This window comes from Podarcis erhardii (assembly GCF_964252035.2).
Source record: "Podarcis erhardii genome assembly, chromosome: 10".
NCBI classification, from domain to species: domain Eukaryota; kingdom Metazoa; phylum Chordata; class Lepidosauria; order Squamata; family Lacertidae; genus Podarcis; species Podarcis erhardii.
In genome coordinates, this window is record NC_138500.1 from 7956932 (window position 1) to 7971542 (window position 14611).

The window sequence follows — 14611 nt, forward strand, 5'->3', positions numbered from 1 at the left end:
GTAAAGACAGATCAACTACAGCAATTGCCTTGTCCAGTAATGGCTTGGGGAACGGGGTGATGTACTTGTCAGATGGCAAGGTGTCACCAGTGTAGTCACCGTGGAAACCTCTTCTGGGTGCTATCAGTCCAGGAAAGGCTCACCACAGAGCAAAACCAAGATTCTGAAGGCTGGAATGGGGCCGCTTGCAAAAACACGTTGTGCTCTCTGTCCTTCTCCAGCACTGCAAAAATACAGCAGGATTTGACCATGCAGCTCTGCCCCTACCCCTACAAGCAGAGCGAGGGTAGGGGGACCTGGAGGGTGTTGGCATCATATACTACTTACCTTCACGCTAGACCAGCTTTTGAGTCCGTAGATGTTGTTGGACTACAACTCCCATCATCCTTAGCTAGCAGGACCAGTGTTCAGGGAGGATGAGAGCCGTAGTCCAACAACATCTGGGGATCCACTGTTGAGGAAGGCTGCTCTAGATTGTGAGGTGGTGGGATGGGGATTGTTACCTCCACCCCTCTGGGATTCCATTACTACTGTTTGTACAAAAAACTACGTAGCTACCTTGGCTGGCCATATGCCTTGCTTTACCCTACCTGTCCGCGGACTGTATCGCCAGAGTGGTGCATGCTCTAGTTATCTCCCGCTTGGACTAGTGCAATGCGCTCTATGTGGGGCTACCTTTGAAGGTGACCCAGAAACTACAACTAATCCAGAATGCGGCAGCTAGACTGGTGACTGGGGGCGGCTGCTGAGACCACATAACACCAGTCTTGAAAGACCTACATTGGCTTCCAGTACGTAGTACGTTTCCGAGCACAATTCAAAGCGTTGGTGCTGACCTTTAAAGCCCTAAACGGCCTCAGCCCAGTAGACCTGAAGGAGCGTCTCCACCCCCATCGTCTTGCCCGGACACTGAGGTCCAGCGCCGAGGGTATTCTGGCAGTTCCTCACTGCGAGAAGTAAAGTTACAGGGAACCAGGAAGAGGGCCTTATTGGTAGTGGCACCCGCCCTGTGGAACGCCCTCCCACCAGATGTCAACGAGAAAAACAACTACCAGACTTTTAGAAGACATCTGAAGGCAGCCCTGTTCAGGGAAGTTTTTAATGTGTGACATTTTAATGTATTTTTAATCTTTGTTGGAAGCCGTCCAGAGTGGCTGGGGTAACCCAGCCAGCTGGGTGGGGTACAAATACATTATTATTATTATTATTATTATTATTATTATTATTATTATTACTACTACTACTATTACTATTACAGAGGCATAATAGCAGAGATAATAGCAGGAAAGGCCTTTAAGTTTAGGTGTTCAACAGTGGAATGGACCACCTCAGAAGGTGGTGAACTCTCCTTCACTGGAGGTACCTAAGCAGAGGTTGTATGGCTGTCTGTCATGGATTCTTTAGCTGTGACTCCTACATTGCAGGGGTTTGGACTACATGCTCCTTGACGCCCCTTCCGTCTCTACAATTATATGATTCTAAGTTGCCCAGTAACAGTTAGTACCTAGGCAGCAGACTGAGCCAGCATACCTCGTCACAGACTTCCCCACTGTGGTCCCAGCTCTTTTTCATAATCCGATACAGTGGTACCTCAGGTTACATATGCTTCAGGTTACATACGCTTCAGGTTACAGACTCCGCTAACCCAGAAATAGTGCTTCAGGATAAGAACTTTGCTTCAGGCTGAGAACAGAAATTGTGCTCCAGCAGCGCGGCGACAGCAGGAGGCCCCATTAGCTAAAGTGGTGCTTCAGGTTAATAACAGTTTCAGGTTAAGAATGGACCTCCGGAACGAATTAAGTACTTAACCCGAGGTACCACTGTAGTACGTTGATAGCATTTTGGTTAGAAGTTGATATGCCAAGCTGTCCCACCCAAGAAGTGAGGGATGTGGGGCCCTGCGTGAGATAGGCTTGTGGCTTTCCATCTGCAGCTACAGAGTTCTTTAGTTGGTTGACATTGGAAGGGGAAAAAGCTATATGAATCTGACACTCTTGAAAGTCACTCTGTGCTGTTGGCAGCTTTCTCCTCATTAAGTATTAGAGTGCTTGTGACCGGAGATTCACCCATTTCTGGCTTGGATGATGGACAGTCAGATTATAGAGGGGGACTCCGTCAAGCCTACTACGGAGTCAGTGGAGATTCATTCTGATCACAGAGTTGCCTCGGCGGCTACCTGACTTCAGGTATTGTCATGTAACCTTCACACCTTCAAGCCTGTGGAAAGAGGTTGTGAGCAGGGATACCACCCATTTCTACAGATGTGTTTCTGCAAACATCGGGCGCAATTTAAAACGGGACTTATTTGTGACTTTATAGTGCAACAGAGTCTTTTCGTGAAGTTCTTACTCAGCAGTAAAGACCTCTTTGTGAAGTGGGCCTTACTCCCGAATAAGCGTGCATAGGATTGTAGTCTAAATCTCATTGACTTGAGTAGGACATTCATCAAAATGATGAGGGAATAGTGTTTGTGAATGCACAGACTCACACTCACACATACGCAGATGAAAAGTTCATTCTTGCTTTTCTCCTGATTTCTCTGTGTGCAGGGTCCCCACCAGCACAATGAGGGATCATTTGCTAATGCAATGGTTCCTGTAATGATGCAGCCCAGCAAGACCTTTGTCACTTGAGTCTGTCAGACACCCAAAGGTTGTGACTAACAAGGAGTGTGGTGGAGTCTCCTTCTTTGGAGGTCTTTAAGCAGAGGCTTGACAACCATATGTCAGGAGTGCTCTGATGGTGTTTCCTGCTTGGCAGGGGGTTGGACTCGATGGCCCTTGTGGTCTCTTCCAACTCTATGATTCTATGATTCTATGATTTGCAGGACAGCATTTGCAGTTTTCAGGGTGCTTTCAGAAGTTGATGCAAGTTAGACCCGTCAACTGAGCAAAGACAGTTTTAAAACTGGCTTTCAACTAAGTGTTTAACGTGGAGATATGCTACACTTGGTGACCATGAAATATTTGATATTCACAACAACCGTGCAAGGTGGTTTAGGCTGGAAGAGAGCACACGTGGGCGTGGCTTAGACCAAGTCAGACTGAACACCACCCTGATCACATTACAAAAACAAAGAGCCCACTCTGTGGCGACTTGGGAGTAATGGAATGCGTTACTTCCGGGTTTCGCTGCTCGTGCATGCGCAGACGGTCCAAATGACGTCACGCACATGCGCGGGAGTGGTGAATCGCGACCCGCGCATGTGCAGATGCACAGTCACGGGTTGTGTTCGCTTCTGGATGCGGACGGGGCTCCAGGACGGATCCTGTTCGTATCCAGAGGTACCACTGTACTCGAAAGGCGTGCTTGTAAACCTCAAATGATTCTCTGATTGTGGTCCCTACTCTGTGGGACCCCTTCTCTCTGATGGCGGTAACTGAAAGCAAAATAGGGCACGCCCGCTTCTATGCTATGCCATCCTTTCCTTCGAGAAAGTGAAAGAGTGGGTGGCTGGGGGCTGTTGTGAAGACTAGATAGTTCCAGCCAGCCACCACAGCCTCCAGCAGCAGATGACATTCTGCATGGCTTTTCCTGCTTGAGAATCATAGCATTGGACTACTATCACCCACAACTCCCAGACAGCAAATGGCACTCTGCATGTCATTTGCAGCTGATGAGAGATGCCAGAGCATGTGCTGGGCCACTGGGCTATGGCCAATGGTCCATTGTTAAACTTCACAGCAGAGCAGCGGTTCAAACCCAGGCTTCCCTGGGTTTCGACTTGCTTAAATTCATAGAATCATAGAATCATAGAGTTGGAAGAGACCACAAGGGCCACCGAGTCCAACCCCCTGCCAAGCAGGAAACACCATCAGAGCACTCCTGACATATGGTTGTCAAGCCTCTGCTTAAAGACCTCCAAAGAAGGAGACTCCACCACACTCCTTGGCAGCAAATTCCACTGTCGAACAGCTCTTACTGTCAGGAAGTTCCTCCTAATGTTTAGGTGGAATCTTCTTTCTTGTAGTTTGGAACCATTGCTCCGTGTCCGCTTCTCTGGAGCAGCAGAAAACAACCTTTCTCCCTCCTCTATGTGACATCCTTTTATATATTTGAACATGGCTATCATATCACCCCTTAACCTCCTCTTCTCCAGGCTAAACATGCCCAGCTCCCTTAGCCGTTCCTCATAAGGCATCGTTTCCAGGCCTTTGACCATTTTGGTTGCCCTCCTCTGGACACTGAATGTGTTAAACTAAATTGGCTGAATGTGTTATGGGAGGGGCAGTACCTCTGGTGGGGGACACACTGTGCTCCTTCAGGGGTGGTTTTTTCAACCTTTGATCCCTACCTTGCACTCAGCTCTCACCTGTGGCTCCTAGAAGCTGGAGCACGTGACAGCAGCCACACCCCGGAAAACGGCTTTCACCGGTCGGCTTAACCAGGTGAGGGTAGCCAATGGATCTCAAACCCTCAGTGATTTAGGGAGTTCCCTTGCATGCAAATAAAGGCTCTTGGAGACTGAGCAGCCCAGACCACTAGTGATTCCAATGGTCAAGGAGACCATTATTATTATTATTATTATTATTATTATTATTATTATTACAGAGGCATAATAGCAGAGATAATAGCAGGAAAGGCCTTTAAGTTTAGGTGTTCAACAGTGGAATGGACCACCTCAGAAGGTGGTGAACTCTCCTTCATTGGAGGTACCTAAGCAGAGGTTGTATGGCTGTCTGTCATGGATTCTTTAGCTGTGACTCCTACATTGCAGGGGTTTGGACTACATGCTCCTTGACGCCCCTTCCGTCTCTACAATTATATGATTCTAAGTTGCCCAGTAACAGTTAGTACCTAGGCAGCAGACTGAGCCAGCATACCTCGTCACAGACTTCCCCACTGTGGTCCCAGCTCTTTTTCATAATCCGATACAGTGGTACCTCAGGTTACATACGCTTCAGGTTACATACGCTTCAGGTTACAGACTCTGCTAACCCAGAAATAGTGCTTCAGGTTAAGAACTTTGCTTCAGGAAGAGAACGGAAATCGTGCTCCAGCAGCACGGCGGCAGCACACATTGTAGAGGAAAGTGGGGGGCAGATGGGGCTCATCTATCTGGGAAGGTAGCCCATGTGGGAGAAGTGAAATTCTGATCCTAAACCTCCAGTGCCTTGCAGGACATCTTTGGGAGAAGAAAAGGCTAAGGAGTAAAAACTCCTTACACAAATCCGGGGTGGTGTCCCTAAGGTGGTTGGATGGCGCCTTGGTACACCTCCTTCCAGCAACTCCTGCAGCCAAACTGATTGTTCTGCTTTCCTTTGGACCACATCAGTGAGGCCAAAACAGGGGTCTTGTCACCTGGGCAGCCCAGGACCTCCAGACACACGGCCCAGTCTTGAGCTCCAAGGAGGTCTCTTCTTTGGTGCTGTCTCTTGAGACAGACGGGTGCCAGTAGTACCAACTTGTAGCCCCTCATATTCTTCTGTGTCCAGAGCCAGCTATGGAATTTGTTGTCAGCTATTGCCAGTTCTCTCTCACACTCTTTCTCTCTTGCTGGTAAGCAGCAAATGTGTATGTGTGTGTGTAAAATGGTAGCAGAAAGGAGAGAGAGAGAGAGATTCTACCAGCCAAGTAACTTAACTGTGGGATAAACCTCACCTTCTGTACCCTTCGGGAATCACACCAATGGGGGAAAGCAAGGGGAGTTGCGTATGGAGAATACCCAATCTCTCTCCCCTTCCCTGCCATGGGGGCTGATTTTTGCTTAATGCATCCTCCTTGTCTTCCTTAAATCCAATTAAAAGCCTATATTATGTCAGTGGAAATTTATGCCAATCCTAATATAGTCTAATAAGCCTTAAAATAGCGCTCGGCTAGTGAGAAGCCCTGCGGTTTAATTTGATTCTGAGCCTAATCACAGGCTTTGAATGAAAGCTCCCCCCCCAAAAAAACCCCTTGTCTGGACGTGCTTTCCTTCCTTTCTTGAAAGTGAAGTTGGTTATTTTTGCTTTTCACTAAGTGCAGAAAGAAAAAGGAGGGCACTTAGTCCTTTCTCATCATCTGCCGTTGCGTTCATTAGATCTCCCTTTACATCACCATTCATTGATCCAATGCTGTTCTGTCTGGCACAAAGACTCGGGTCTCAGTGATGACACCACTGGTTTAGGTTGTATGGACTTAGTTGCAGCTATCCAGCACTGAGCATGGAGCAACTGATTTTAGAGTCTCCCTTTACACCAAATCTGAGTCTATGCACACATGCATGCGCACAGACATGTAAACCTGCAGCTTACATGTTCATGCACACAAACCTATCAATTTTGGTGGGATCTGTTCCGGAGACATTAGTACAGCACAGAGACTTCTTTATTTATAAAAAATATTGGCATACTGCTATCTCGTGTGTGTGAGAGAGTGTGTTTTACAACAATAAAACTGTACAATAAAAACCAGTAAAATGTTTAAAACATACATCAATTAACCATTGTGGAAGGGATGGAAAAGTGGAAGGAACCATTGTGGAAGGGATAGAAAAGTTTTCTGCAGGCATTTAAAAGTCAGCACAGAAGGCGCCTGCTGTATCTCTGTTGCCAGAGAATTCCACAGGATTGGGCCCATGACACTAGAGACTCGGTTTCTCTTTGTTGTCAAACAGCCTCACCAACTCTGAGGGAACAACCTGCAGATGATTTCAGTGATTGAGCTGTGCTATAAGGGTTATTGCAGTGGACAAAGTTATTTTAACTTAAGCCAGTCTTCCTTGCTTGGGGTAATTCTTGCGAGCCAACACATGCCAATATTAATGAATATAAAATGACAGTTTGTACAAAGCGGCGGGCAGTGAATAAGATTATTATATGGCTTAAAGTGCCAGAGCAGAAATATTGTTACGTCAATCTCCACAGCGGTGCAAGATTCCAAGGAGTCCCTTGGTCCGTGTTTCCTTTTGGGAAATGAGGCACAGAGGCAATGGTGGTGTCTTTATGCTATATGGTTTATTTACACATATATGCAACCTGAGCCTACAATGGAGGGGTACACAGCATTCATATTCCAAGAGGCTCTGGCTTCTCCCATAGGCACAGCAACATCATTGCTCTCTCTCCAGTCTGCTGCTTCCTAACTCTGTGGCTTAACCCCTTGCTGCTGTTCTAAACTCTAACCTCAAAGCACCAGCACTATCTTTTAAACTAAACTCTCAGTTGACAGAGGGAGGAGCCCACTCGTCTTCATGAGATTCGCTTTTGATCCTTTGCCACACTAATGGCTCATTACCCCAGGCTAATGCCTCATGCAGGAGGGCTAGTCCTGACTTAATTGCCTTTTGACACTAATTAATTAATTAATTAATTAATTAATGGAGTTTCATTAAAGGTCTAGCAAGGTCTAGTGCATGGCTTAACTACACACTGGGTCTGCTCACCTGGTTTTAACACACAAGCCTTAATTAACTTCTAACGTTTACTGAGCCCAGGAATTTAGAGGAAGCCCAACACCCACAAACTTATAGCAATGTAAAACAGCGAGATGGGCTTGCTGTTGCGAATTATGCAGGCTATCCAATCCCATGGAGCATGGATCATAAGCTTTCAGTTACAGAGACCGAGGCAGATGGAGGTGCAGAGTTTGCCTTATGAGGAAAGTGAATCTGGTGAACACGCTAGGGGAGAAGGGAAGTTGAATGAAAACAACTGGATTTTTGACTACCCCAGGGGTTCAGAGACAGTGAGATTAGAGAAATGAGCGAAGAAGAGATGGGAAGGCAACATGAAGCCACCTTTTCCCAGGTAAGGCGACTGAACCAGTGTTTTCTGATTTGGCCGATTTGTTTCCTCCTCTTTTTTTTAAAAAAGAATAACCTTTATTGGTTTTTCAGTTGCATACTCCACATACACATATTGTATTACATTTTACATTTATACTTGCTCCTAAGAGCAAGAACAAATAAATCCTTCTATATATACAATTCTTGTTGTCTGTCTATATTCATTTACAACTACAGTTATTTACATTAGTCACATCGTACATTTTACTTCTTATTGTTTTTATTATCCAATAATTTTCTTTGCATTTCACATTATGAGGTTTATTTCAATTCTACTGGTTTCACTATTTCACCTTATCTTTCCTATGTACAACATACATTTTCCCCATTCTTTTTGAAATGTTTCTTCACCCTGTCGATGAATTCCCCCCTTTAATTTAGCTATTTCTGCATATTCCATTACCTTCTGTTGCCATTCTTCTACTGTTGGCAATTGCTGTTGTTTCCAAACCTGGGCTAATAATAACCTCGCTGTTGTTGTTGCATATAAGAATAATTTCTGATCATTCTTAGCAATATCTTCTCCTTGTTTCCTCCTTTTAGCTCGAGATGTTGGGGACTGAATTGGGGACTTTTGGGTTACTTTCTTTTTTTACCCTTTTCTCTGTAACCACTGAGGTATGCATACTGCTTTTAGGAAAAGGCGGTGACTTGACAGGCAGAAACCACTGATCATCTACCTAGCACAGTGACAGAAGGCACAAATTGCGTTAGTGCCGTTGAACACTCCTGAAATCAAATTTGCAGAGGATTATACAGAAAATATGACACATACCTGGCTAATAGAGAGACTTTTTGCTAGGAGTGGGTAGGTGGCAGAATGCTTTCATTTTGTAAGTTTAAAAGTTGAACTAAAAAAATCTGCTCACCAAAAAAATGTGTCTCCTGTCTTCTTCCATTGATGGAAAGGGTTTCCTTCCCTAGTTCTGTACTTTCACATCTTCTTGTCATTAGCTGTGTGGGGACTAGTATTTGGTTAAAGTATCATGCCCTCCCCCAACTGTGTGCAGTAATTCTGGATAGTATCAGGATCTGAGGTAATAAGAGGATGAAGACAGAATCTAACAAGGGTCAAAGCTGGGGAACCAAAGTAAACTGGAATGATGTACCAATTGGTGAAGAGGATTTTAGAATCCCAAACAGATACTAGAACTTAACATCCAACTTAAATTTGGTGGATAAGGAGATATTTTAAATGTGTGGCAAAATGCTCTCATTTGTAGGGTTTTTTAATATTAAGAATGTGGCATTATTTGGGTGAGTTCATGAAAGAATTAAACAATAGGATTTGGAATGCTGCGTTTTAAATTAAAGCATCCATGTTGGAGGAGAAAACATGAAACAGCGGATTCTCATAAACGCTTCCATTATCCGACAGCTCTTTAGCAAGGTCCTCTGTTGATGTATCAAATGCTTCTGTTACCATTTCTACAGTAAAAGCAGTAAGGACTTCAGGTTCCAAAACCCTCTCTTAATTCTGCTGCCCGCCGTTGTCACAGATGCCGTGTGACACCAAAGTATACGTGTTTCCTTTGCTGTGGAGTCCAAGAACCCAGCTGGCATTGTGAGAGCGAGTGCGGAGCTTGAATATCTAATTCCCAACCATCCGCATCTCTTTCCGGATTCGCGGTGGAGTTGCTTTCAGACGGGTTGCATATGAGCGAGCGACTTGCCTTGGCGTTCAAGCCTTTGCTTGCACAAGGGAATTCGAGTCGCAGGCTTATTTGTGCCCAAGCCTCAGAGGAGGTGACACGGCGGGTTGGGCTGCCTGGTTGGCACCCCTTTCCCCCTGGCCTATCTGGCGGCAGTCTGCCAGGTTAAGAATGCTTTGTAAATGTGCTAATCCTCAAATGTGGCTCAGACTGGCAAAGCTGCTTCTTTCATTCTGCAGCCATTTGAGGGCCAGTAATATCCCATGTCCAATCGATTACTTGCTTTGCATGGTTTTCTATTGGCACAGCCTAGATTGTTTTGTCAATTTTGCCCGGAGGTGGTGGAGGGTGGGGGTGGGGAGGTGGAAATCTTCAAGAGGGTGGGGAGATTTAGCCCTGGAACGACGCAACCAGGCACATCAAAGCACGGCAGTAGCGGGTTTAGGATGGGAACCTGAAGCTAAGTGGCATTTGTGGGCAACTGAGCCACGGTGCACAGATTCCACACAATTTGGGGGGTGCGATCCTGCCTTTTAGCAGATTTACTGCAATCTCTGGCTGCTTGCGTGCAGTTGTTGAGGCTATGAATAGCAGAACTTTGTGAAGAAAGAACCCATATGCCGCAAATATCGCTTCTTTCTTCTGGGCATGCAAACCAATGTCAGAGAGCTCCTCAAATGTTATGTTTAGCCCGATCGTTCAGTGAACTTGATGAATGGGCAGTGAAGTGAAGGATTGCTGCTTCAAACATGGATCATTCATCTCTCTGTGATGGCAGAGTCAAATGATTACTTGCAGGTGAGAATGGAGCCACGGCTGGCCCTACCATTAGAGTGAGGCATGTGCCTTGGGTGGCGGTTGCTGGGAGATCCCTAAATTAGTTTCATGTAAGGTTTAGCTTCTAGTTTGGCCAACTTATATAAATGGAATGAAGGGGGGAGAGGCACCACCAGGCAGCAAAATTTCTTGAGCTAGCCCAATTTCTTGAGCCATTACAGACCAAACACCAAAGATAGGCACTTACACCAACCCACATCAGCTCAAACAACGTGGCTTGCAGTGAAATTACATTTGTTGTGGCCTGTTTCACCCAAAGGTTGTGGCAAATTAGGACAAGTGTTCCCAATGAGAAGAGGAACAAGCGGTGGGGCTGTCAGTCAAATTAAGAGAAAAGAAATGTATTGTGCATGGAGTTGAGAAGCAGACAGGCTAGAGACTCAAAGAGAGACTAAAAATGTTCTCTTTCCCCTGAAAGGGTTCATAAGCCTTTGGCAGCTGTTGTGTCAGGTAGGAATTCAACAGGTACATCCCAGTATCTCTGAGATGGAAAAAAAAGCTGCACCAGTTTAATTTCTGCCTATTATAGGTACACAGGTATACCCCAGGTGGTGGGGGCAGAGCTGTCTGACTGATAAGGGACTGGCTAAATATTCACAAGCTAACATCCATACTCTTTAGGAGGGACTTTTGCATGGGACGTTCAATTCAGAGAAGCACTTCCCCTGCTGTGGAAGCGGTATTGCAGATGAGGCCTCCTCTCTATTACAGATGAGTGGCCACACAACTGCAATTTGATCTTAATGAGATTTTGCCTCCTTTTATTGTTGTGAGCAAAATGAAACGTGGCTCTTTCAGGTTTGATGGACTACTGTATTTTAATATTTTGTTGGAAGCCACCCAGAGTGGCTGGGGAAACCCAGCCAGATGAGCAGGGTATAAATATTAAATTGTTGTTGTTGTTGTTTTGTTGTTGTTAAGGTAAAAGTAAAGGGAGCCCTGACCATTAGGTCCAGTAGTGGAAGACTGGAAGTTGCGGCGCTCATCTCGCTTTACTGGCCGAGGGAGCCGGCATACAGCTTCCGGGTCATGTGGCTAGAATGACTAAGCCGCTTCTGGCGAACCAGAGCAGCGCACGGAAACGCCGTTTACCTTCCCTCCAGAGCGGTACCTATTTATGTACTTGCACTTTGACATGCTTACGAACTGCTAGGTTGGGAGGAGCTGGGTCAGAGCAACAGGAGCGCACCCCATCGCAAGGATTCGAACCGCCGACCTTCTGATCGGCAAGCCCTAGGCTCTGTGGTTCAGACCACAGCCCCACCTGTGTCCCGCTGTTGTTATTAGGTGCGGCTGAAAAGCAGCTTTGCGCTAGTCCAGAAAGGCGAGGAATATTTTTTTTTGGAGGGCATAATGTATGATGTGATGGTTTCTTTATAGACTAAAAGGCAGGCTGTACGAGAACGGCCGCCGCCGAGCATCAAGGCAGCAGCAGCAGCTGCCTCCACCTGCTCCATATGGCCATGTCAAACTGAGCTAAAACTTCCTTGAAGGCTTCATATCTGCAAAGCGCCCAGGTGAAGCCTTAACTCGTAGCGTGGGGCTCGTCGTCAAGGAGACAGAGACTAGGCCTTGCTTGATCCACAGGCCCTTGAGCTATGCGGTGACAAGCTCTGCTCTCCGGATTAGAGAGGGAAGCTTTTGGATCGAGCTCTCTATATTTATCAGTGGCATAACACACCGTCTCTAATCCAAGTTGTACCTCTAAGAAAACACGCGAGCGAGAGAGAGGAAAAGAGACGACCTCCTTCCCTTTTTCTCCTCTCCCTGCGCTTGTTGTGTAGGCCAATTATCCCAAGTGGTGACAAGTAGAAAAATGAATTAGCCAAAGCTTTGTAATGTCAGCGTTATTTATCTTTTATAAGCCTGCCCAGCTCAGCTGCAGATCAGCAAAGGAGCTCCTTTATTCCTCCGGCCTGTCTTTGATGCTGGTTTCTTTATAGCCTCTTGATACAGTCCCTTTGCTCCATCATTACAAAATCTTTTTCTTCTGCTGCAAAACTGGAAAGGATAAGACGAGAGGAGCATGCGGCTCGGCCTTGCAGGGGGTAGGGGCTGCAAACATACATGTGCAAGCGTCCCTGGCTCACCTTTCTCCCTTTGCCCATCTTCTGGATAATAAAATCACTCTATTGGGTTTGTTTTCTGTGATCTCTAACGCTCTTGCACAAAGGAAGAGAAAGGTGCTGATTCTGATAAGGTCTCCCGCTATGTTATTTCTGTCTCAACAGCCTCTGCCCCATATATTTTGCTGGTGGTGCAGGCACTCTCTTTTAACTATTTAAGTCTCCCCTCCTAAAGGAGAAATAATGTTCATTAACAGAGAAGAGAATGGCAGGGAGAGGAAAAGGGAACTGTAGGTATAGGGCAGAAGGCAGAGGCTGACTTAAATAACCCTTTGCTGTTTAGCTGTACGTGCATCTGCTGTTTTCTTTAAGAAGTTACAATTTTCTACAGGTACCAACTTGGCTACATCCCCCCCCCCCCAAAAAAAAATCCTGGCTCCTAAGACTGCCAAGCTGACCGCGAAGGGAATATTTTGGTGCCTGACTGAAGGGTAACTGGGTTCACTATGGATTTCGGTGTTTTCGTGAGTCACCCTCAAATAGTAATAGTAATAATAGTAATAGTAATAGTAATAGTAATAGTAATAGTAATAGTAATAGTAATAATAGTAACAGCAATCATAGAGGAAGGAAGATGGAAGAGCGGGTAACAACATATATTTGATCCACCTTAGGGTGCAGGAAGGCATTGGTTTCTGTTACATCCCATAATAGTCACATGCAGCACTGTTTCCTTTCTGCTGCAGTTTGGCTTCTAGCAAAACCTATGTGTTTTCCCCTGCTGTCCCTAATTACGTAACCCACCATCTGGTAAAAAAAGATGGGAGGTTGATGCTTTCCCAGCTGAATAAGCAGTCTTTACTATGAGATCCTGTTTTGCATATTTTTAGTATTGTTCTAAATGTTTTGGCTGTTTTTGTGTTTTTAACTGCTTTTATTTATATTTTGTGAAAATCACCTTAGAAGGCGATTAATAAATCAATGATGACAATAATATTAATAATACAGTGGTACCTCGGGTTAAGTACTTAATTGGTTCCGGAGGTCCGTTCTTAACCTGAAACTGTTCTTAACCTGAAGCACCACTTTAGCTAATGGGGCCTCCCGCTGCTGCCGCACCACCGGAGCACAATTTCTGTTCTCATCCTGAAGCAAAGTTCTTAACCCAAGGTACTATTTCTGGGTTAGTGGAGTCTATAACCTGAAGCGTATGTAACCCGAGGTACCACTGTAATGATAATGGCAACATCCTAATTATGTTTCCCCACACCATTCATTTAAGTCCAAAGGAAAAGCAATGGGAGTAAGCAGTTATGTATCATTTGTGGACTGAAAACAACATCATTGTACTTACTGGGTTGATTTCTGTTCCAGACATGAACCAAATAAAGGAAACTTTTCAATTTCTGCCCCCATTCCAGTTGGGATTAGGCTGGTAGTGTCAGAATGGCTAGGCGGCCAAATCTCCTGCGCTGCGATTGTTCTGCAACCCTGGCCTCCAGAGCGCAGACTTGGGAACCTGAGTGGTTTCATTACGAAGCAGAAGTCACTGTTAATATGCTCTTCAAAATGTAGCAGCAGCATTTCCAAGCATGTCTAACATCATCCTGCTCCTGTTTAATTAGCTATATTGCCGTAATGGAGAGCTGCCACATTGACCTCCTTACTATCTCCCTCTTTAAGATTTGACCCCATTGGAAACAGCTGCCAGCCAAATGGCTTTGCTTATCAGCTAAGAGGGAGGGAGGGAGCAGAGTTTCACAAAAAACAATTTTCTGCACTTCCCTCAAACAATTTGTGCCCTGGCTTTGGTATCCCAGGCAAAACGCACCACAATTCTCCCCTCCAAAAATATCGCTCCTTGGAGTTCCTTGGCCTGATAGGCCTTGCATTCTGGGTTTGAGACTCCCAAGGGGCCGGGCTAGATGTTCTCACAATGGGCAATTGCAGAACTGGTTTTGGGAAAACCAGTAACAGCCACAGGGTCCAATCTAGGGAAGCTTTCACCTTCCCCACCCCGTGATTTAAATTCAGATCAGTCTCCCCATACCTGCTATTTACATTGGAAGGAAAGCTTCCAGTTGCAGTAATGGAACTTTCCTTCCGATGCAAATAGCAGGCATGTCGTCCCTGATTTTGAGCGGAACAACTGTGGCAGACGAAAGCCCAAACCTCCCCAATCCTCCAAAGATATCAAACCATAAAGGCAGCCTATGAAAATTTTGCTAATGTTCCATTATGGATCAGGGGCATGCAAAGACTACATGCAGGAATGTTCACATGGAACC

The 14611-nt window shown here is 45.6% G+C and overlaps 1 protein-coding gene and 1 long non-coding RNA gene across 2 annotated transcripts in view; one reads left to right on the top strand and one right to left on the bottom strand.

The window, feature by feature from the left end:
• Positions 1-2655, bottom strand: part of LOC309352083 — a 38372-nt gene extending 35717 nt beyond the window's left edge. The window contains exon 1 of the long non-coding RNA XR_014161096.1: positions 1810-2655. This is a non-coding gene — a long non-coding RNA (uncharacterized lncRNA). The remainder of the gene's footprint in view (positions 1-1809) is intronic.
• Positions 1-14611, top strand: part of PLXNA4 (plexin A4) — a 621967-nt gene that overhangs the window by 254838 nt on the left and 352518 nt on the right. The gene's annotated exons all lie outside the window — the stretch shown is intronic.